The sequence below is a fragment of the Mesocricetus auratus genome, unplaced genomic scaffold (assembly GCF_017639785.1).
Source record: "Mesocricetus auratus isolate SY011 unplaced genomic scaffold, BCM_Maur_2.0 Super-Scaffold_100018, whole genome shotgun sequence".
In the NCBI taxonomy this organism is placed as follows: domain Eukaryota; kingdom Metazoa; phylum Chordata; class Mammalia; order Rodentia; family Cricetidae; genus Mesocricetus; species Mesocricetus auratus.
The window spans coordinates 37437982-37462083 of NW_024429199.1; the positions used below are offsets into that span (position 1 = coordinate 37437982).

The 24102-nt window shown below is 45.1% G+C and overlaps 1 protein-coding gene and 1 long non-coding RNA gene across 6 annotated transcripts in view; one reads left to right on the plus strand and one right to left on the minus strand.

Moving 5' to 3' along the window:
- Positions 1-1714: 1714 nt before the first annotated feature.
- On the minus strand, positions 1715-9087 carry LOC106022882. 2 transcript variants are annotated; one of them, XR_005869422.1, is made up of 4 exons: positions 8966-9087; positions 6392-6532; positions 5148-5324; positions 1715-3156 (listed from the first exon to the last, which is right to left on the minus strand). It is a non-coding gene; the product is annotated as an uncharacterized LOC106022882 (long non-coding RNA). The 2 variants fall into 2 exon arrangements; XR_001197683.3 differs by lacking the exons at positions 6392-6532; positions 8966-9087 and having other exon boundaries at positions 5148-6382.
- The window catches only part of Plekhg1 (pleckstrin homology and RhoGEF domain containing G1), a 195003-nt gene continuing 179635 nt past the window's right edge, over positions 8735-24102 (plus strand). For 3 of the 4 annotated variants that reach the window (XM_040728107.1, XM_040728106.1, XM_040728105.1), the window contains exon 1: positions 9140-9364. The gene's annotated coding sequence lies outside the window, so the exon portion shown is untranslated. Of the gene's footprint in view, positions 8818-9139; positions 9365-24102 lie in introns of those variants that run through there. The other variant, XM_040728108.1, reaches the window with a different exon arrangement.

Below are 24102 nucleotides of genomic sequence, written 5' to 3' on the forward strand. Positions count from 1 at the left end.
TCCTTGAAACAGAGTTTTTTTTAAGCTTATAATTTAGAGAATTAATTTGCAATCAAGTCTGCATTTCCTCAAAGTGTGTTAAGAGTCTTCCCCAATGGTGATTTTAAACTCAGCTACATGTTTTTTCCACTTAACACCTGAGCAAGTCTGAACAATGCTACCATTTAATTAGGTGTGTTCTTTTCCAATGCACACCCTGATAAACCGCTTGCCAGGCTCGGCATAACTGGCTAGGAATAGCTACCTTTCTGGCCACTGCTGCGCTGCATTAGCTATGAGGGTTATACAATATGAAAGGGCTGTGACCAGAGTTTCTCATGGAGACAGAGGATGGGAAGGAGGTGACGGGCCACTTGGCCAGTCTGACAATGGAGAAGCCATGGTTCCCAGTTTCCTATCTGGCTCTTATTCTCCTAGCCTTCCTTCACAAGACAGATTGATATGTGTGTTATGAGTTATGCAAGCGTATTCCAGTTGAGGACCTGGAATTGCAAAGCTGTAGTAAGAGAAAAAGAATGAAAGAGATATACAGCAGCTTTTGATGGGATCTGTGGTCATTTCATCTTAGTTTTTCTATTTTGAATTACATGGTTACAGATCCCTACCAAGATTATTTTCTTATTCTTTTTATTCTTTCTCTTTCTTTTGTTTTTAAACTGGCACGATGGTTTTAAAAGACACCTCTGTTCTTGAAAATTGAAAGGATCCATGTCCTAAAGGAAACAAGAGATCAAACGTCTTGTTAGGAATGAGGCAGTCAGCTCAGTAAGTATTGGGTTGCTGGAAACTGATCGTGTGCTTGGATTCTTCAGGACCCGAGTCTTTCTGTAATTACAGAAAAAAGTTACTTTGAAACCAGTGTGCTGGGCGGGTCTTTAGTTAATGGCATCTCAAAGGAATTCAACCCTGCATAGGCATCAGGGGCTGTGTTATTTGCAGGCCTGCCTATCTCCCCTCTTATTTCTAACTAGATCTTTGGTAGACGGTTTATGTCAGTAGTCAAGTCACTTGTTTCACCATTGAGAGTCACAAACACAAGGAAATCAACTGTTTTCAAAGAGAGCTTGTTTGTTCAAGGCCAAAAATTCGGGATGGTGGGGGGAAAGGATTGCATTTCTTTTGGCTTAATTTATTACAAAATCCCCATAGAAAGTAATGTGTCTCCTGGCAAATAGGCACAAATGGTGTGTCAAAGTTACAGAATCAACTTTGCTGAATGAATCTGGAAGAGAATCATTAATAAGATGGGAGATTAGGTATTCAAAAATAAAGTTGTTTTAGGGAGGTGGAAAAGGAGGGCTCAGAAATGGAAAGCCAGGAAGGAAAGCTGGAAGAAAATAGCCTGTCCAGAGGCAGCATACATGTGCAATTGTGACTATGGCCGGAAGGGACTTTATTTCTAGCCTTTACAAGAGAAATGTGTACCATTGATGCAGGTAATTCCACCAGTCCTTAATTGATGTAAAATAAAATTGTGAATATTTAGGGTGCATTCACTGAGCACACACTGAGGAATCACTATATATTCAAAATGTTTTGTTAGACCTTCTCCGTACATGACTATGAACCTTGGGAAACTGAAACAGGAGGGATTACAAGTATGAGACCATCCTGAACTGCACAGTGAGACTATATCTCAAAAAAAAAGAAAAACAAAACAAAACAAAATAGCAACCAACCAAAACCAAACAAAATAAAACCAGAGACAGAGTAGTCATTCTTCTTTTTTTATTTACTATTTTTATAAATCTTATGTATTACTTATTTTAAAATATCTGTGTAGTATATATTAAACATATCCTCTTGTTCTCCCTCCTTTCTTTATTTGACAGTTTCCTGTTAGTCCCCTGTCCTCCCCTAGACAGTATTATTTCTATCTGCCTTTACTGTACATATATATATATATGTGTGTGTGTATAAAATTTATACTATTTACAAATCATTATTCTTAATAGTTCCTAGTACCCAATACTATATTTTAGTAGAGTCTGGGTCCTATCATTGATATATGAAAAAATATTCTTAGGTTTACTAATAGAGAAATTTGGAGAAAAATGAGTTTGAGATATTTTCGGTTCTCTAGAGTATTTTAACAGATCAAAGAGTATGATCATGTGATTTGAGGAAAGTATGTCAGGGTTGATCACCTCAGCTCTCACAGTAAGAACCTCCAATGGTGACAGGGAAACTGGATCTTTCTCCCCTCGCTACTCAGTTGAGCTCTACTCCCCTGCTGTCATGCTCTTCTTCCAAGACCAAACTTCACACATCTGCCCATAAATCCCCTCTTCCTTCCTTATTAAACACCCAGTCCTTAAATTTCTCAATACTAGCGTTTCTCTGTCAAGAGGAAACTTTCAGGCAGGTGTTGGTCGACCAGATAGCTGAGTTATTAAGTGCTTACTGCATGAACAAGAGTATCTGAGCTCATCCTTGCCATTCATGTAAAACATTGTGCAGATAATAGGGTGGGTGACAAAGACAGGAGCATCCCAGGGGCCTGCCACCTAGCCACATTCATGAGCCCCAGAGACACTTGCTGGACAGCTAGCCTAGCCGAATCAGTGAGGCCCGGATTCCAGGTGGAAAGCTGCTAGGAATGATGTCCAACATTGACCTCTGGCCTCCATGCATATAAACACATTTGTATGTTTGCATCTGCATACACTCATGCACCCACAAATATGTACATACACACGCATGAACATTCCAGTTTTTTAAAGTTTCGTTTAAACTTTTTCTGACATTTTCTGAGAGGAATGAACAGCACTAAACTACATTTGAAAGTTTACATTTTAATTTGTTAAAGGTAGCACTTTCTAGACCATTTCTTTCCTAGTTCCAAACTTTAAACAACATTTTGAAGTCAATGAAAGCCTGGCTCCCCTGGCATCTCTCCATCAGAGGTTCCTCTAGTTGACACAGAGACCTTAGTGGCAGCCTTGGGTCATTATTTCTAAGATGTGTCTTGAAGGATGCTGCTAACTTACAGTATCCCAGACCTTGTTTTTGTGGTCTTCAGTGAGCCTGAACACAGGGATGTCCCATTGTGACTGGTCGCCTCATCCCCTGGTGGTGTCTTAGTCCCTTTTTGTTTCTGTCTGCAGCATGAACAGTAAGATCTTGAGTGTGGACTTCCTTCTTTCACTGGGCTGTCTGAAGGCAGAATAGAGAACAAGGAAACCTCAAAATCTATTTAAAGGTACCACAGACAAGGGTTCTATGGGCTAAAAACCTTTTTTCTCCATATTTGTGTTAGTCAGTCTACAGCCAGACCCTACATATGTTCACATTCCATCCCTGCTCACTGGCTAGAAAATTAGGTCTATCCCTCTTGTGTGGGTTGAATAAGGAGACTGGGAACCCAGGAATCCTCATGGATAGACCACTGAATAGGATTCTGTTCACTGGTCTTGGACTGTCTCTGCTAGCAATAGAGAGGACTCAGATATATTAGGATTCCCTGGTTCCTCTAGAATTCAATTCCTCCCAGATTCCAAATTCCTCTACCTGCTTTTACATCCAACCCAGCAAGAGTCTAAGAACTATAAACAGTTCTTATTTAACCTTTTTTCTCTTTGAGGATAACACAGCTTATAAATCTTCTAGGCAGCCAGAGTCTGGAGAGAAAGGACCATCTGCCTGAATGCACACTCAGGCAGCCACTCCTGGGTGCAGAGAATTTGAACACATATCATCCTACACACAGTTGCTTACACTCTTTACACAGGACTTGTATTTGATGCTCTCCTTCTTGCCACAGCAAGCTATGTCACAAGAGCAACTTGAGGAATGAGGGGTTTTGTTTTAGCTCACAACTCAAGGATACAGTCTATCATGGCAGGGAAATCATGGCTCTGTCATGGCAGCAGGGGCTTAAGGCAGCACATTTGCCCTCAAGGAAAAGCAACGATGCTAGTGTTCAGCTTCCTCTTCCCCTGTTATTTCAGTGCAGGTCCCAGCCCATGGTGTGGTGGCCCCACAGTTAAAATGAGTTTTCCCACCCCAACCCCCCTAATCTAGACAATTGCCCACAGACATGCCCAGAGACATTGTCTGTGATCCTTGTTTCTGTGACGTTGACAATATTAACAATCACAGGACACATTTCTAAAGTGTCAACACAGGACACTTGCCAATGTATCTAGAATTTATTTATCTTTGAGACAGGGTCTCACTGCATAGTCCAGGCTGGCCTTGAACTAGCAATTTTCCCATCTCAGTCTTCTAAGTGCTGGAATTACAGGTGTTATTCATTTAGAGAATTTTATTTTTAAAAAAAAAGCATTTCAACCTCACAAATCTAAAATTATAATTAAAATATCTTTCCCCATTAAAAAAAAAAGCAGATCAATGCTACCTGTGCCTTTGAGGGGGTCTATTCCAGTAGACATGATTTTTCTGATCTTGCAAAATCATAAATTCAGTACAGCCATCATCAACACCATAAATGTTATCATCCGAAGTCATAAAATTAAAGCAGGGCATGAGGGAGCCATTAAGCCAGTGAGCTTTGCAAACATTGACTCCCCCGTGTGCCTGGATGGGAGAACCTAGGGGAAGTGGAAGCCATGCTGGGCTGCCTCTCTTCAAAACAGCTGAATTAGTGGGCGGACTGAGAACCACCTGCTGAGCTGTGTTTGCATTCTGCTTTGCCTGGTGTAGCTTTGTGGTCCCCAGCAAACCCCATGCACTTCATCAGATCTCTGCAACCTCATGGATTACAGTGTCTGTCTCCTTTAATGACTCTGTCTGAGGAATACATAAGATGGTACGGGAGACATTTGATAATCTCAGAAAGCAAACGTGCTTCTTCTACAGACATCTAATTGACAGACCCAGCCTTTCTTGAGAGGGAACAAGGTATGATTTGAATGTAGACCAGGCCTGGGCCTGTCACCCCGCAGATAACTTCCTGCCCCTTTCTTTCTGTGTATGGGGTGTGTACAAGTTTGTGTGGGTGTGTGCAGGTTTTCCTGTGGGTGTGTGCAGGTATATACCTGAATGTGCAATTAAGGGGTGGATGTTAGATGCCCTCCTCATTCACACTCCGCCAGATTTTGGAGACATGGTCTCTCACTACACCTGTGAATCACCAATTCAACTAATCGAGCTGTCCAGTGAGCTCTAGGGAATCCTGCCCCTACCTCGATAAGGCTGAGATGTCAAATCCAAGTCACAAATGCAACGCCATGTTGGGTGTTGAGGGTGGAAATGCAGGTCCTCATGTTCGCACAGCAAGTGGTTTACTCACTGAAGCTTCTCCCCAGATCTCCTTCCTTCTTTCTTCCCATTCAGTTGACTCGGGGCAAGGAGGACGCTGGCTGGGAAAGTGACAGGAAAGAAAAAAAAAAAACCAGTAAATTTCTGCTCTCTGCCCACCCCTGCAGTCTAAGGGTAGGTCTGCTCTGCTGTGTTTGACCTCTGAAGTGCCTCCCAGTCTCCTTTTAGATTCTCGACTCTTCTCTCATGTGCAGAGACAGCTTTTTCCTGAACCTGTGTTTTCCTTCTCTGCTCTCTCCTCCACCTCATCCACTCTGTCTCCTCCCTCTTCCTTATCATCTTCTTTCTTTTGTGTTTTCACTTAAGTCTTGCTTTCATAAAGACTGTAAGTGACTTCTGTTCTCCTTATGGGCCTTGACAGATACCAGAGTATTAAGAAGACTTCTCAGCAAAAGAACTGTCCTGATACTGGAATACTCTCAGAAACCCTTTTCTTTTGAAGGGGGAAAATACTAATATAAAATACTACATAATAGCATTTTTCAAGCTCCTACTTTCTGCTCCATCCTACCTACTCATCTGTCCACACACCCAGCACCTGTCCATCTACCATCATCAACTTTTGAGTGTGGGGAGGGGAGATTAACTGCTGAGCACACCTGAATAAACTAGACCCACAAAAGACAGCACAGGGGAACCAAAGGACACTGTGTTCAAATCCTGTGAAGGCCAAGGGACATTTGCTTGGGAGACAAAGGTGCTTGGGTTCCTAGTCAGCTTTGGCACACAGAATCAATGACTCTTTGTTATTCTTTCTCCTGACTCCTACATTCCACCTCAATGGTAAACTGAGGCAACCGGAAAAGAAGAAGACATGAAAAGAAATGTTATAACCACCCCACAGATGCAGCCCTGCAGCTCAGAACTGTCACCTGCCCGTGTGGAGCAGCTAATATAGAGTTGACGAGCAGAGTTTGTCTTGTTAATGGATTGTGCTAAATGCAGAGTTGACGAGCAGAGTTTGTCTTGTTAATGGATTGTGCTGTCCCACTAAGTCACTAGACCCAGGCCTGCAAGGGTCTGAGAGGAGAGAATAAAAGAAAGTGGGGAACCTCAGCTTTGCTCCCTTCTTCTCCCATACCCACCCCTCAGCCACAAACATACTCACCAAATTATTTCTCTGAATCCTGCATCTTTATAGAAGGATTGGTACCAACTCGCAGGATCCACAGAAACCACAGATATGTTACAGCCTTCTGGCCTCCTAGAGGAGTATGGTCTAAAACTCTGAATCAGCTCATGAAGTCAACTGTAGACAATGTAATAGTTCCCATTCATACTTATTGATGATATATATATATATCATCAGTATATATATATATCATCAGTATATATATACATATATATATATATATATATGAGAGATACTACCAAGGGCAATTAATAAGATAGAACAATTCTAACAATTTAGTGTAAGAGAAGGGCTAAGTAACACTACTCTTACTTCAGAGCCACCAGTAAGTGAAGTAAGGTTCACTGGAACACAAGCATTGTGATACTACAGCAAATTCATCTGATGCATGAGACAGCTACTAGTGATTAATAGTATGTGCTGGCTAGTTTAAATCAACTTAACACAAGCTAGAGTCACCAGAGAGGAGGGAACCTCAACGGATGAAATGCCTCCATAAGATCTGGCTATAGGCAAGCCCGTAGGGCATTTTTTAAATTCGTGATCCGTGGGGGGAGAACCCAACCTATTGTGGATGGGACTACCCCTATTCTGATGGTCCTGGATGCTGTAAGAAAGCTGACTAGGCAAGCTGGTAGTCAGCATCCCTCCATGGCCTCTGCATCAATACCTGCCTCCAGGTTCCTGTCCTGCTTGAGTCCCTGCCCTGACTTCCTCCAGTGATGAATAGTGATGTGTAACTGTAAGCCAAATAAGCTCTGTCCTCCCCACTTTGTTCCCAGTCACGGAGTAGCATCACAGCAATAGTAGCTCTAACTAGGGCAGTAGATACACTGGACATGGAGTGACCGGCATCCCAAGGGACACCAAGCATGATGTCTCGGGTTCATTATGATAGTCAGAATGGTGGACAAATTCAAACATAAATTTCTTGGAGTACCACAAGAGTTCGTAAAATGTGGCATACTCCAAAGAAGTGTTGCCACTCACATCTGTTGCAAACAGCGTAGGAGTAGGGGTAGGGAAGGTTTGCTCTGAGTTCCAGATATCAGGGAGGTCCTGATCAAGCCTCCTTAGGACAGGTGTCCGGTCTATGAAAGGAATCCAGCGCCTGTCCTAGGGACCTCCAATGTTATTACAGGACTGCTTTGAAGATGGAGACACTTATTTCAGTCCCATGGCAAATCCACCATGTAAATGTATTTCAAGCATAGCTCAGGCCCAGAGCTCTAGGGATGCAGTTAAGTTATAAAACAGAACATAAAGTCTATGTTATAGAGGAAGCTGTAACGATGACTGTCCTTACTGTATACATTTGCACTTAGTATCAAATATTTTCTGTAATTTTTCACAACTATATATCCCTTGAACATTCAACGACAGTAATAGCCAATGCGTACTCAGTGTTTGGTAAATGCAAGGTAATCTCCTAAGGTTCGGAGTCCACGGTTTTATTTAAATCTCCTGCACAATTCCATGGGGGTAGACCTTACCGTCGGCACCACTTTATAGATGAGGGAACTGAGGTACAGAGAAATCAACTAATTCCCTCAAAGCCACACAGGTTGTGAGCTGAAGGTTTTAGGAAGGAGTGAAGGGTACACATGCGTGCACCTTCCTAAGCCTGATGAAGCTCTGGGCACGTCTGACACACCTTTTGAAAGGTGCCGAGTATCAAGGACATCACCTCGAAGGCACCTTTGATTGAGGTCTTGGTTTTATTGTCCTACCATATCGGCGCCTTTAAACATCTAGCTGTCGCAAAGGTCTCTGCCTCCTTTTCCACTTTTGCTTTCTCTGATCAAAGGTCATCCGGTATGTTAACTGGGGTGATGGAGGTACCGATGCCTGGAACCGGGTAAGCGTCTTTCTCCCACTTTTTAGTGTTGCAACCTCACAAGCTTCAGAGGGAAACTCGAGGGTGGATGCAAAGCAATTGCTTTGCGTACGATTTCAGGGCACTCTAGGAAAAGGCCATGTCCAAGGCTTAGCTAAACCTGAACAGCCCATTCCGGGGAGCGGGGGGGGGGGCGAGGGCGATGCGTCTGCGAAAACAGTAGCAGGGATTTAAAAACGAAAAAAAAAAAAAAAGAGCTAAAACTTTTGCCCCTAGAGGCTGTAATTTGACTGCTGTCTTTGGCAAAAGTCCAGAGAGCAAGCTTAATCTCACTCTGAGCTGCCTCCTCCTCTCTGCCGGGTCCGCCCGCAGGGCCCCCAGAGGAGGCGGGCGGGGACCGCGACCCGCGGCGGCGGCCGGAGGAGAGGGGCGGGGCGGGGCGCGCCGGGCGCGGAGTGGGAAAGAGGAAGTGGAGCCGAGCGAGCTGCAGGGCTCGGGGCGGCCGGAGCCGGCGCTGGAGCGCAGCGCACCGCGGAGCCGGCGCTCGGGAGCCGCCCCCTCTCCGGTAAGCGCGGCCAGGACTATTCCAGGGACCGGATAAGGGAAGCCGGGGACCTCGGCCACGAACCCCGAATCTGCAGGTGGGACGGGCAGAGCGCGGTGTCTGATCCTGAGGGGGGTCCCCGATTGCTACACCTGGGAGGGAGTCTGACCGTATCTGGAGGTGCTGCCCGCCGTCCTGAGAGTCCCCAAGTCCCGGCTCAGTTCAGCTCAGCCTAGATCTGCCGGCCCCGTTCTCCAGCCCCTCGCTGCAGCCCCCGCGGCTGCAGTTTGCAGCTCCGTGGTGAAGTTTGCTGAAGCACTGCCGGGTGCCATCCCACCCCTCCACCCCCGAGTCCCGCGGACTGTCTCCAAATAGGACACTCGGGGGGGGCAACACCCCAACAGCGGAGCGGGCGCGAGGACAGGGAGTGTGCTGCGTGCTCCACCTAGGAGCAGCCCTGCGGGGGCAGAAACTCGCGTGGGAGCTCCAGATCAGCAAGACAGCGATTTCAGAAGGGAGCGGGGGAGTTGAGAACCTGTGCCCCATCCGTCCGTCACCCGGACAAACGGTAATACCTAGCGGGCTACAGCTGTGTGGGCTATTGGAGGCGGGGGCCGGGCGGGGGGAGGATGGGGAGACGCAGCGGGCCCCAGGGTGACAGTCAGAGCAGGTCCTCTTATTGTGTCCCAGCGGAGTCTCTCACTGCGGTCAGAAAAGTCAGGACACCCTAAGGAGGGTCGTTGCCTTGCTCGGTTTCACAACGCTCACGGCAAACAATGAGGGGATGATTGCTTTGCATGTGCTGTTTGAAGTTGGTATGTGTAAAGCTGACCGTGTGTGCATCTCTGGAATTTCATTAAACTCTGGTCTGTCCTTAGCGCTCTCTTTGTACCCCCCTCAGGTGGCCCGAGCTATTGCACCTATTTTTGATGCCCCCGGGGAAAGATAGTTTGGCTTGGCGGGACATCAATCTCAGAAAGCTCTGATCTCCGAGGGAGAGTTGTTTTGGGGATTTGAGACTCACAGCATATAAACTGGATATGCACTGGATACAAACCCAGTAGGATGCCAGAATGTTAAGTGTGGGTCACATTTAACGTTTAACTGAATTCCAGGCTTAGATTGCTGTTACCTCTGTAAAACCAGTGGTCAAGGGTTAAAGTTGGCCTATTTGAATTCTCAATTTCTGGAGTTTACATATTTTTAAAGACTAGATGGATTTTTGTTTTGCTTTGTAACTTATAAAAATTTATCTAAGCCTAATCGTGTCAGGGATCTAAAACCTCTCAACTTTAGCCTTGGACTGTGGGACGTGAGAATAAGCCATGCTGGTAGCTTCGACTTCCTCACTGATAAAGCCGTGTGTGTGTGTGTGTGTGTGTGTGTGTGTGTGTGTGTGTGTGTGTGTGTGTGTGTGTGTGAACCAGATATTTTACACTGGCTTCCCTCCTCCCGGTGGAGGATATTTATTTGTTCTACAGCAGCTAACACTTCCATACAAACGTTAGGGGTTGCTGTTTGACCCTTTGACATCTTTGAGTTTGGCTTCCTGACTCTCTACTTAGCTTTTTGTCCCCTTGGGATCCCACCATGTCCAAGGCACTAAAACCAACCAGGAAGAGACTTTCTTCTCCAGAGTTGACTGACCTCCCTGCCTTCTCCTCAAATGGGTCCCCACCAGCAATCCTTGGGTGACCTTCCTTTCATTTCCTTTGCATGGCAGATTCCCCCAAAGCCCTCTGTAAAAGGACTAAGCAAAGTGAAAATGAGCAGCTGTTTGGTAGTCAAATCCGTGCCCTCAATCTGCCTTTCTTTGGTAGAATTTGTCTGCTCTTCTCCTTTTCCTGCAAGTTCACTTTTTTCAATGCCCTTTAGTATAGAAGATTGTTACAAAAAAGATACCTTTTAAACCTTCTGTGGGAGATTCCAGCTGTCATTCCAAGAGGCTAAATGATCACATTGTAACCCGTAAAAGTTGCAAGCAGCCTAATTTTTCAAAACCAAAGGCAAACAGTAGTCTTTACTCTCCTGCTTTGTGATTATTTCTTTTGGTGATTTAATTCAGTTTTACTAGTTTGTATTCTGACGTGAAAAAAATGGGGGGGGGGAAGCCCTGTGAAACCACAGTCTTTTGAGTCTTTAGTAAACTAAAAACAGTTTCTGATCTACACTTCTACTCTCAGTGCTGCAAAACCGCCCCCCCTGCCCCCCTTGTGGGTTTCTGTTCCTTTTACTGTTGATAGTTGGGTCTTTCAAACAATTGTCACCTTGTAATCCTGCAGCAGAGGTGATTAGATCTCTAGGTTATTCAAGCAGGATGGCTCTGGGATGCTGTGGCCCAGGCTCTGTGCTTCAGAGATTTAAAACGATTAGGGGCAAGTATTCTAGGATTAGTCCTTGAATATGAAGTTCCCCTCCATACCGGTGAGCTTGAAGACCAGGACCCTGCTAAAGGAATTGTTCTGACCTGACCTGAATGATTTTACAACTAGGGAAAGTAGCATTTACATTAGATCATTCTTTGGTTTTACTCATTTTTACTCCCCCCCCCCCCATATATTTCAGAAAGAATGACCCTTAGCTCCAGAGCTGAACTCAGGATTGAATGAAGTAATCCATATTAAATCTTCGGCACATATGGTGTGCTTTGAAGATGGTAGTTGCTGAAAAGCCGATCTCTGGAGGGAGGGGTTTTGCTGGAGGTAATCCACACTTTCCACTGTCAAAACTGTGGTTGAACTCTGCTGTGACTGACCCCTGGCCCTCCACTGCCTCAACGGGATGGTTGCATGGAGACAAATTTTCATATTTATAGACTATTTATCTATTTCTTTTGGGGGTTTTATCTTCACTTTTCTTCAGAGGGGTCTTACTGTGGAGTCCAGACTGGCCTTGAACTCACAATTCTCCCACCTTTGCTGGGATTACAAGTGAGCATCACCATGCCAGGCCGTGGTTCACTCTTTAAGAAAAACAAAGCAAACCAAAACCAAAACCCATTCGTCTTTTGACATAGAAAAATGCATGGTTTCTATTGCAAAGTATTTACATATTTGAGCACAAATGGGGGGGTGGCCTTTTAAAGGCAGTCTCTCTAAGTAGCCTTAGACTTAGGGGTAGCAGGCATCTGAGAGATTCATGGTCTATCCCAGGCCTGCATCAATCTTGCTTGATGAAATGAAAAGTTGACCCCAATCCATTGACCCATTCAGAGTCATGGGCAGCTGTGCCAAGTAGAAGTCACTGGCAGAAGAGGGAGCCCCCATGATTAGGATCTGGCTGACTGCATAGCAAGCAATGGATGCCATAGAGAGGATGTGAGGCCTGCCTGCTGGAAGTGGGCCTTGATTCAACGCTGAAAGGCTTGGCCCTGGGGAACCTAAATACTGCAGAACATCATCAGATGTGCCTAGCTAACCCCCTTGCCAGTGACTAGGAGTTCGGTGGAACTCTAGAATAGCTCTCATGGTGGACTCTGAGTGTCTGAGTATTCAGCTGGTGGATATATGTTCCTGAATCTTTTGTTTCCCAATGAGCTGTATAGCAAGTAAACATTTCCAGACCACAGCATCTTCCTTGGGTGAGCAGAGTCTGCCTCTGTACCTGTGCATTCTGCGATCCTGACTAAACTAGCTGTTCACTGAAAGAATTGGACTTTATTTCCAAAATACCTAGGGCCAAAATGACTTTGTAGCATTAGTATTATAAGTAATCTAAATTAAGACATGTGAGATTTAAAGTATATAGGGAACTAGAGATGGACTGGTGGTTAAGGGTACTTGCTCCTATTGCACAGAACTAGAGATGGGCTCCCAGCACCCACATCTATCTGGTGGGTTGTAACTTCAGACTCAGGGAATCTCACACTCCTTTCTGGCCTCCTCTGGCCCATGTGCATGCAAACACACACACACACACACACACACACACACACACACACACACACACACCTGAAGTATCTAGGTGGCATTGAAGATACTGGCCTGGGTTTAATTCCCCAGTACCCTGGACCCTAAAATGAATTGTAGGAGAATGTGTGTAAATTGAAAGTCCCATTCTATCTTTTATAAAGGATTCAAACATCCGTAGACCAATCCTGTCTGAATACCAAGAAATGTCTATATTAAATCACTGTTTAACAGGAGGCTAAAGCCTGGTAGATCCACAATTACACAACCCTCTCTTTCTCCCTCCTCATTTGATCCAAGAGGAAAGTCAATTAGAAGAGTGTTAATGTTAGGGTGAATTTTTAAAACAAATTCTGGCTACGCTCACTTGTAATAATGTGACGGCGGTGGGGTATAGGGAGAGCTGGGGTTTTCCCTGGACCTTTAATTAAGAATGCTGTTTTGGTAGCTTTAATAGCCACGGTGCTACAGGGGCCACAGAAGGAGCTTATCAGCAGAAGCCAGCCTGACTACGGGTTTTGGCTAGAAGCTAAGCATCCCTTTGACAGGTGGTGGGTGGGGCACCCTTTGAAAATGTCAATCGGCTAGGTGAGTGTAGGTCTCATGATAGCTAAAGCTTCAGCATGACAGATCAGACCCATAAGCCATAGTGTGATTGAGTTAGCTATTGCAGTTGCAATGCTGTGTGTGAAGTCACACGGGGCACAGGTAAGTGAACTGTGACTAGACAGGCCTAGAAGAGGAACAAAGTGGGTGAATTCTTGATTCAGTGCTGGCAAACCTCCTACAAAAAGCCAGGTTCTAAGTGTTTGGGGCTTTGAGGTTCATATGCATCTATGTCACACGCTATTTGGTTTGGGGGAGTTTTGTTCAGTTATTTAAAAATGTAAAAACTGGTGGGCATACGAGTTCATGAATGTAATCCCAGCTCCGAGGAGACTCATACAGAAAGACTGCCATGTGTTCAAGACAGCTAGGCTGCAGAGTGAATTCCAGGCCAGCCTGGGTTACATTGTGAAATTCTGTCTGAAGACAGCAAATGAATGAATGAATACATTTTAGAAGGTACAACCAGACTCTTGTCATCAGTCGTATAAACACAGGATGTAGGGCTGGGGAGATGGCTTCGTTGGTAAAGCTTCCTTGCAAACACCAGGGCCAGAGTTTGTACGTATCCATTAAAAAATGCCAAGAGTATTGGCACAGGCTAGCAATTCCAGAAATGGGCGTATCCCTGGGGCTCCCTGGCCAGTCAGCCTAGCCTACTTGTTAACTTTTAGGCTAATAAGATATTGTCTCAAAAGAGAAAGGAAGGAAAGGGGAGCAAAGGAAGAAGAGGAGGATGGGTATGTGGCCCCTGGGGAATGACATACAGGTTGTAATTTGTCCCCTACACATATGTACACACATGCCATGAACATGCTTCCTTTCCCCCAGAATACACACACACACACACACACACACACACACACACACACACACACACACACAGTGCAGATTGTATGTGCTCCGTAATTGTAGTTTGCTAACTGTTGTGTGTAAAATATTTGACATTTACAATATCATTCAGTGCTTCCATGAAGACCCAAAACAAGAGATTTCACTGTCACCATCTGAATTTGCTGGCTGGTATGAAACTGAAATCTTGTCTTCTCTCTGTCACTCTGTCTTCTCTTACACTGGGGTGGGAAGTGTCTGCTGGACATAGTAGTCAGTTCCTGTGGAGGTGTCCACATTTCCACATGTGGAGTTAGACATAGAGGCAGGGTAGGCTTGAAATAAAAGATACACTGAAACCTATCATCAGTGACTATGTATGGAATGAGGACCAAGCCCCTGAGCATGACACTCACCATTTGTGTGCCTTTCAGTACCTTCCGTGTACTCCTGTGTCCCTTGTAGTCAGCATCACTTGCAGAGCCTTGAGTAGGCCATGCCATTTCTCACCTGCAGTACATCTTTTCGTGCACAGTGTAAGGACATGTTGCCTCCCCGGAGACCTCGTTCATCACGCTGGGCAGAGATGCGGGTTTACACATCTCCCTGCTTACATAGGAGCTTGTAGCTCAAGCTGTTAAGAGGCCAGAGGAACGTGCTGACTCTGCTGGTGGGCATTCTATTGCAAGCTAAAGGGAGCCGTCCTGACTCTGTCTTCACCTGCTGTAACTCACCTGTCTTTTTCCTGAAGACAAGATTTCATGTAGCCCAGGCTGGCCTTTAACTCATTATGTAGCTAAGGGTGACCTTGAACTTCTGATCCTCTCGTCTCCACTCCCCAAGTGCTAGGATTTCAGGTGATCACCACACACTGGTTTTATACAGTGCCAGGGTCAGACCCAGGTGCTGTATGTGCCCCCAAATTAGCTACATCTCCAGTGCCCAGTTCTCTGTCTTTAAAGTAACTAACACTAGACTCTTCCTAGTAACTGATCAGTCTCACATTAATAACTGATCAATGAATGTTAAATTTTATTAAGCTAAGATCCACTTATTGAGAACCTACTGAGCTGAGAATAATGCCTGATTAGCATGAGGGATGATCTATAGAGATACGATGAAGGTGATGGGGAAATCCGAGTGGTGGGTAGGCTACTCTTCACTGATGCTCAAGAAATCCTCTAGAGGAGGCAGTATCTACTTGGGACCATAACGATAATGAGTTCTAAGGTACCTTTGGAATATACTGTAATATTTGCTGGAAATGAAAATGTGAGGCAGGCATTCCACCACTGAGCTGGATCTCTAGCTCCAAATATACCATTTTCTATCATATTAAAAATTGTGGTCTGTGGTTTTGGTCTCACTTTGTTAGCCCAAACACTGCACTCCCCTACCTACACCTCCAGAATCCTGCAACGAAATACAGGATTTTTATTTGTACTTCATGCACATCCATGGCTGCAGTGTCCCACGGATGTCTTGTGTTGGGATGGAACTTTCCTTCCTGTCTCTTAACTCTCAGATATTGGCTTGGATTTGACAAAGAGTTTAATTAAATATTAACATAATAATTAAAAAGTTTCAATACATCTATGACCTGGTGTAATTTTTTTAATAGTTTAACAATTCACTATGGTCTGGCCAAAGAGTCTCAGTGAATCCTACTTAAGTGAACTTGACCTACACATGGCTTGTGAAGGGTGAAGTTGAGCAGTTCCTACAACCAGCTTATCGTTTGGCTGACATCTGCTGAGGTCTGCGAGTCCTTACTCCAGTGTAGCTGCTGCCTCTCTAGAGCAAAGGCGTTAGCTTTGAGCTGGCTTGCTTCCGCTTCCTAGATTTGACTTAACACGAATGTGCCGTCGCCCCTCCCTATCCCAGGAGGCTGCCTGGCCCTGGGATGGAGAAGGTTTCTTTGTACAATCAAGCAGAGGAGGCAGGACTCCTTCGTAGCTCTGGCAAGCCTCTCTGGGTTTTCACACCAAGCTGACTTCCTTCCAGTAGTGCTACACCCTTCTCCTGGTGAAGGAGCGGAGTGCTAAAGGGTTTGTTTCTCTGAGCACACTCCAAACCCCCAGCCCTGGTTGGACCGGACCATGCTGACATTCCTACTTGGAGCCTGCTGTCTTCCCCAGCTTTCTCCCCTGCCCCCCTGTGTCTTTAGCCCCTTAGTGAATATGCGTGCTTACTTCCAGCCGTGATCAAATATACCTCTGTGCTGTTTCGCTTTTCATCCAAACACATCGCCCAAGTTTCTATCCCTCCATGTCCCTCCTACAACCCTCTCCCAACCTAACTACCGATGTCAGAACAGAGTCCCCTTCTTGTACCCAGCCTGACATGGAGTACAGATCAACGCCTGGCCTAGAAGGAAACAAAGGGCAGGCCTTTCCCTTCCTGAGCAGCCTTGCCTTCCTCCCTCCATCTTCCCATGTGATTTAGAGGTCCCCACGTCCCTGGAGGTCTTCAGAACAGACACCCAGTCCGATTGAAATCTGAGTCTTTGGAAACAAGTAGCTGCAAAGCAGAAGTCATTCCTAGGCATTCCGAGGATGCGTGTTAACCACAGTCCAACTTGGATGCAGGTGATTTAAAGTTGTCACCCACATGTGACAAGAAAGCTGGTCAAGTGCTGAGGCCACCAGGAGAAGGAAAGGGGCTATCAGAGCTCAACTTCCGTGGCTGTGTGATTACAGGTGTCCTCAGACCCTGACATCTGCGCTTCTCCGATGTGCTGCAGGAGAGGAAGACTGTAATCGGGGGCATAAATACACCATCCTGGGTTTGTTCCCTTGAACCGCATAACCCTGTTATTAGTTTAAGTATCTATGTGGGGCTAGCATGTTCTAGCTGCCTCAGAGGAGACTATGGCTCCTTTTCTCAAACGACTTGCTGTTAAAACATCCGGCTGCCTCATGCTTTTTAACCTCTGAAAATACTGAGCACATGAACGAAGGAGCCTGAGAGTGAGTCTAACTCAAAGATTTGGGATCACCGAGGGGGAGATATGTAGGGGATGATGCGGGGGGGACGTATGGGGGTGATGCGGGAAGATGTGTAGGGGATGCTAGGGGAGATACGTAGAGGATGATGCAGGGAGATGTGTAGGGGATGTTAGGGGAGATACATAGGGGGTGAAGCGGGAGATGTGGGCTTTGTAAAAGTGAACAGATTACATCAGTACCATTTTTATGCTATGTGGTAGGCTTGATTTGGAATAGCAAGGGTGGGGCTGTAAGAGTAATGAGATGGTCTGGCAACAGATGGGATGTGGGGATGCGGAGGGCTTGGTTAGTGTCGGCTCCACTGAGGAAAGCGCATTAGGAGTTATTTGGAAGCTTCTGGGGCATGGTTATGGAGGAAAATGTTGGTGGTCTTGGCTCTTGTCCACTTTTCCTCACTATCTGTGTAAGATAATCTACTCCCACACCACACACATGGGCCTTCAGCAACTGACTGCTTCGATTCAACACTGAAGACGACTGCTTAATCCCAGTCTTTCATGATATCTGACCTCCAAATTGCTAGAGCGATGAGGGGAGCATGAAAATAGTGCTTTCATGGCCCACAGGCATGCCCCGCCACAATGAATCAACCCAGGCGGCCCCTCAACAGCACCCTTGTCGTGACGACTCTTCCTCGTAACTGCTTCCTTGTAGAACTTACCTGAAATGGAAGTAGCTACTATGAGGTCCTAAAACATCTGGGAAGAGTTCCATAATTAGTAATGGCTTTCAAAATCCACAGTGCCCCCTGAGGGTAAAACGAAGACACATTCTGCATTGTGATCTGTCATATGTCAAGATGCTGCCCAGCCTGGTGCTATTGGCTTAAAGAATTTCTAAGTTGGAAGCTAAAATTCTTTGTTCATTATGTCTTATTGAAATAAGAGGGCATTTCATGACCAATCAGTGTAGCCAATCAGTAAGCACTAGGTTCAGTGTGTGACCCTTTCCAAAATAATAACAATAATAATGATGATTAATAATAATAATCATGTGGAGAGTGATTCCAGAAGATACACAATACCAACCTCTGGCCTCTACTAGTGTTTGCACAGGTATGTCTGTCCATGCATACACACGCACACGGACACACACACACATACACACACATAGAACCATCTCTGCACTAGTTAAAGACATACCAGCAACAACTGTTCCAAAACTGGACTTAGTTTTTGATTGTTCGTGTATGCAAAAAGACTTAATGAACATTCAGAAATGATTCTTCAGTGAGAAAACTCATGACCTCATGTGCATAGTGAGTATTTATAGCACTCACATCTAATATCATCTTGCTTTTTTCCCTTCTTTATTGTTATCCAAATCCAAATGCTGCTTTGGAGTCATTCGCCATGGAAAAGACACATGTGCTCTCCCGAAGCCTCAGGAATCAGTTGAATAAGTGAATGGTATGAAACTGGGGAGGGCACATACGTCACTGAAAGGTTAAATGCCACCTAAACTAGAGGTTTACAACTATGTAATAAAGATTTTATGGAGCTAGACATGGTGACAAACCCTTGAAATCCCAGCACTCTGGAGGCTGAGGCAGGAAGAATCAGTGGTTCAAGCCTAGCCTGAAATCCTAGTTCAAAAATAAGAAAGAGAAAAAAAAAAGATTATGAACTTTTAGTGCATAACAAGCCAGTGGTAAAGAGGGCTATCCTACTGTGTTTTCTGCACACTGTTTAGTTTTATGCGCTGTTACTAGGTAGTTGGAGCAATAAAACCAACATGAAAGTAACTGTGCAAGTTTATCTAGGTGTTATGACTGTACCTTGAGTTTCTGAGGTGACAGTCCACCATTCAGGATAAGGAAGAATGACACAATGCATTTGGTTTGCTGGGGTAGAGACCTACTATTCAGGTTGCTGTTTGCTCAACAACTGCACTTTCCTAGTCCTGGGTGTCTGGTGAAGAGGCAAGCTGGACAGATCTGGAGTGACGCGTCGACTCCATCCAAGTGCTTTAATGAAGTTGGGCAGACAGTTGGAGCTGGCAGCATAGTGTTTGACCTGCTGGGGGAAAGGCTCAACTGATGGGTGCCTGTTACACAGATGGGACTGTAACTAAAGCCCAAGACAGTCACCTCCTAAGGAGAAGTGTTTATTTGCCTCACTATTGTAGAAGATCTGGTCTGGGATTGGTCAGCCCATTCTCTGGGGGGCTTCTGATGAGGGGGCAGAAACCACAGGAGCACCATGTCTGTGATGCAAAACCACTCATCTCACTAGGAGCCAGGACACTAAACTGGCGAAGAAGGTTCAGGGGATCTCTCAATTTCCTTTGAGGCCATGACTGCAGTTACCTAGAGACCTCCCCCTAAGCCTTGCTGCATAAAGTTCTCATCACTTCCCAGTAGTACCAAGCTGAGGACCAAGCCTGTAGCCCACAAGCCATTTTGAGCACTGTTAGTCAACTTTCCATCACTGAGACAAAATGCCTAGGACAGGCAACTTAGAAGGAGAAGGGGTTTGTTTTGTCCCACTGTGACTGGCCTGTTGGTTTTCAGCATGTGATAAGGCAACATATCATGATGGAAGCCACAACAGGGGAAGCTGCTCACATCATGGTCACCAGCAAATAGAGAGGGAGACTCCCCAAAATCAGCTATAAAGGCATGTTCCCAGTGACCCCACTTCCTCCAGCTAGGTCCTAATTCTTTCTTTCTTTCTTTCTTTCTTTTTTCTATGTGACTTTGGAGGCTGTCCTGGAACTAGCTCTTATAGAGGCATGCTGGCCTCGAACTCAAAGAGATCCGCCTGCTTCTGCCTCCCCAGTGCTGGGGTTAAAGGTGTGTACCACCACCACCCAGCTTAGGTCCTAATTCTTTTTTTTTAATAAGATTTCTTTTTTTTAAGATTTATTTATTTATTATGTATACAGTGTTCTGTCTGCATGTATGCCTCTAGGCCAGAAGAGGACACCAGATCTCATTATCGATGGTTGTGAGCCACCATGTGGTTGCTGGGAATTGAACTCAGGACCTCTGAAAGAACAGTCAGAGCTCTTAACCTCTGAGCCATGTCTCCAGCCCCAGGTCCTAATTCTTAAAGGTTGTGCTATCTCCCAATGGCATCAGAGAACTACCAGGGGATGTACAGACACAGCATTGGAAGGACTAAGCATCTAAAACATGGGTTTGGCAGGACACTTATCCGAATGATAACCAGGACCCTATAGAGCCAGACCATAGCAGAGAGTAACCTCTGAGGCAAGGTTGAGTCATAGCAAATGAGGGATCTTGAAGGGATCTGCGGAAGAACAGTCTAGATAGAAGAAAAGAGAAATATGGAGAATCGTTATTAAGGAAACCACAAGCACTATGTGTGTGCAAGGCGAGCTGTAAGTGAGAGACAGCGCTGAGGAGGGAAGCAGAGGCTAAGTTGTATGGGTCAGGGATGTTGAAGATATTTGCCATAGGCTATGGGAGGAGAGTCTGAAGCAGAGGGGCCATGTGCTCCAGTTAATGGTTAGTTATTTTTTCTGGCTGCTATGTAAAGAACTGTCATGGAAAGTTCTGGAAACAAGCAGATACAGAGAGAGACCGGGAGCCAGAGGAATTGGTGAAGAGCAGGCAGATTCAGAACTGAATGTTGGCCGAGATGGCACAGCTCTGGAGATATTCACCGAGCAGTGAGTGATGCTGTCACCAGGATTTGCTTTGTGTCTCCAACTCCACGTTTCGCTTCTGTTACCCTCTCTGTCTCCTCTTCACAAAGTAACCAGAGTAGCACATGGCTATGTAGGAAGCTCTCCATGAAGCCATTAGCAAGTTCATCTCCCCATCTACTCACAGGCCCGGTACCCTTCCTTTCAGCTCTTAGCTCCCTCTGGTCCATCACTTAAGATGCAGTTGTATATGTGCATGTGTGTAATCTTATGTAGTTGAATAGATCAGTACATATTCATGGGCACAGTAAGCATGTAGCAGTCAGAAGAGAAGTTCTGGTGTCACTCATCTGGGGTCTTCTACCTTTTGTTTGATATTGGCTCTCCCAATGGCCTAGAACTTTGCCAAGCAGGATAGACTAGCCAGATTGAGCTTCCAGAGCTCCCCCTGGCCCTATCCTCCCATCCCCTGTCTATGGGGTCACAGGTGCACACCACTGCACCCTGCTTTTTATATGGGTTCTTGGGACCCAAACTCAGATGCTCACATATGAAAGGTAGATGCTTTACTTACTGGACCATGATTTGTTTATCTTGATGCCCATTTAGTAGTCCACCTTCCCTCTCTAGATGACCAGCTCCAGTGTGTTTATCTCAGTGCCCATTTCGTTGTCCATCTTCCCTCAATAGATGACCAGAACCTCAAGGGCAAATATGAACCAAATCACTTTTCCCCCTACAATCTGAAATTAGCTTTAAGAAATACAAGCAAAACAGTCCCAGTTAGACATTTGGGATTTTGTAGTAAAGGCTGTGCTGTGAAAGTGTGCATGTTCACTACCTGTATCTTATAGAACTCTGACCTCTGGGCATGGCAAGACCACTGCCATTTACCCACTGGAGACCCTTAGAAGATCAGGCTCCCTAGTGGAAAGGGGAGGGATTCATGAGCCATGCTCAACTTCTTTTCCCTAATGATACAACAATTAATAATCACTGGGATTGGGGAAGACTTCCTCAGTGGTGTAGCTGCCCAAAAAATTGCATGTGATCCTGTAAGCAATGCTCCTGGTCCTGTAAGTAAACAATACCAAGTAAACCCATTGGTTCATCAGGCTAGACTTGAATGAAGTCTTTTCTTTGATATGTTATTGGTGCCCCATCTGGGGCATTCATTCATCACTATCCAGATAGTCACACATTACTGTTTCTCCCTATCTTGCTGTAAAATTGCAAACTCAACAGAAACTATGTTTATTCTGGAACAGAAGTAACTACCAGAGATACTGTAGTGATAAGAAATACTTCTAATGACCCAAATCAACTAAACTGAGTGACTTTTGTACACTTGTAAGTGAATTATCAACTATGTCCCAAGATTATGTATTCTCTCTTGTCTATGGAGAAACATCTTGGACCTTTGGTAAGGTATACATTCCTTGGGATGTAGAGATTACTCCAAAATCATCCTCCTATTTACACCAAAGAGCATGGTTACCCTGTTGACCTTGAACCAATGGTTTGACTTAAGTTGTTATCTAGTTCTCCCTTCCTACTCTCCTCTCTAGTGGAAGTGTGTTCAATGCTAATGTATGAGTTCTGGATGCAAACTGGAGTACTAGGTGTGTGTGGTGTTGCTTGTGAATGCAACACCAAATTTGAAACATTTGCTTTTATTATTGTCAGGATCAGAATTAATCAGTCTTACTGTAGGGATATTCACGCTGGAGAATTAAATGGCCCAGTAACTGCCCCATGATATATAATCCCAGTTTGCAAAAACTTGTCCGGAAGACCCCTTCCTTCATTCATATTAAAGGAGAATGGAATTCTAGTAGCCTAGTTTTAGTGATTATGTTGACTAGAAAATAATCAAATGACACTTCTCCTGGAATAGTCTGACTTAAATTTTCTGACTCAAATCATAAGGCCCAATTGTGTTTCAGAATAGGTTAATAAAAGGGGGACCTCCATGATGCAGTAGGCTAGTCTGAGTCTTCCACTCCTATTCTGATCCCTCTGGGATTTGCCTGTTGGCTTTTGCATAGCTGACTCGAAGTCATCCTCCCAGAACTGGACTCACAATCTCTACTTGCAGACATGCCTCTAACTTCCTGGGTTCCCCCTTCCAATCCTTTTGCAATTCTTATCAAAAGCATCACAGTTCAATGGTCCCAGCAAGGCATTTTCCATCCCTTTCCTGCATGTTCTGGCCAGTTAACTTCTTGAATGGTCCTCAGCCAGTATTCACCTACCCATACCTCTTTCCCATCCTTTTAGAATCCTGCCTCTTGCCTGGACTATTAGACTACCCTCTGCAGCAGCTCTAGTGGATCTACTGAGAACAAATGTGAACACTGGGGCCCCTTCTGTTGGCTTAATTCCAATCAAGATTGGTGGGAAACATAAGGTAGAGATACAAGTCCCAGATATAAGGCATTTATGACTTCTTGGCCTCTTATATCCCTCTCTTATATCTCAGGACCACCCCATAGGCAAACACATGAGCTTTCTTTCCAAAGCACCCAGCATCCAACTACTTCATCTAATCTCTGGTGATTTCACTAGGTTACTGTCATAGGTCTAATTTTTCCTTAGCTTACACCTTGACACCCCCAACACTCTGTTTTCTATACAGCACCAAAGTGTCCCTCTTCATTGTTTGTTAAGTTTGACCTCTGTGACTCTCCATCTTATTTGCTCAGAAGCTATTTCATGGAGCGTCCTAGGAGATGGTCCCTGACCTAGCTTCTCTATTGCTCTCACCTCGTCTTGCCTGCAGATCCTTGCCAGTACTCACTCTTCACATCGTGGGTGTCTGGACAGTGATGATGATAATGGTGGTGGTGATGATGGTGAAGGTAGTGCCATTGATGGTGATGATGGTGGTGTTGGTGATAAGGGTGATGGTGGTGGCAAGCAGATGGTGCAGACAGGATAAAGGAGATGGAGAACCCCTCCTCCCATGACTCCCCCATCTCCATTCTTGTCCTCACTTTCCAGGGCATCAAGAGAAGTATGCAGAGGAACACCTGACTCTTTCCAGGAGCTCTCTAACACCATCTTACCTAGAAGACTTTCTGCATCACTGGGCCCCAGGTCTGCCTTCTGTTCTAGGTCCTCACCAAAATAATCAGTGTGGTGTGAAGTGTGACAGTTAAACATTTCAACTCTGGAGCTAGACCTAGGTTCAAAGCAATCAACTTAGAGCTTTACTAATCTTGGACAAAGTATTCGATCCCTGTAAGCTTATGGCCATCATCTTACACATGATAGATATTATATAACCTTCCTGGTGTTACAATGAGGATTGGATCCAGTCATGCTTGACATGCTTGCAG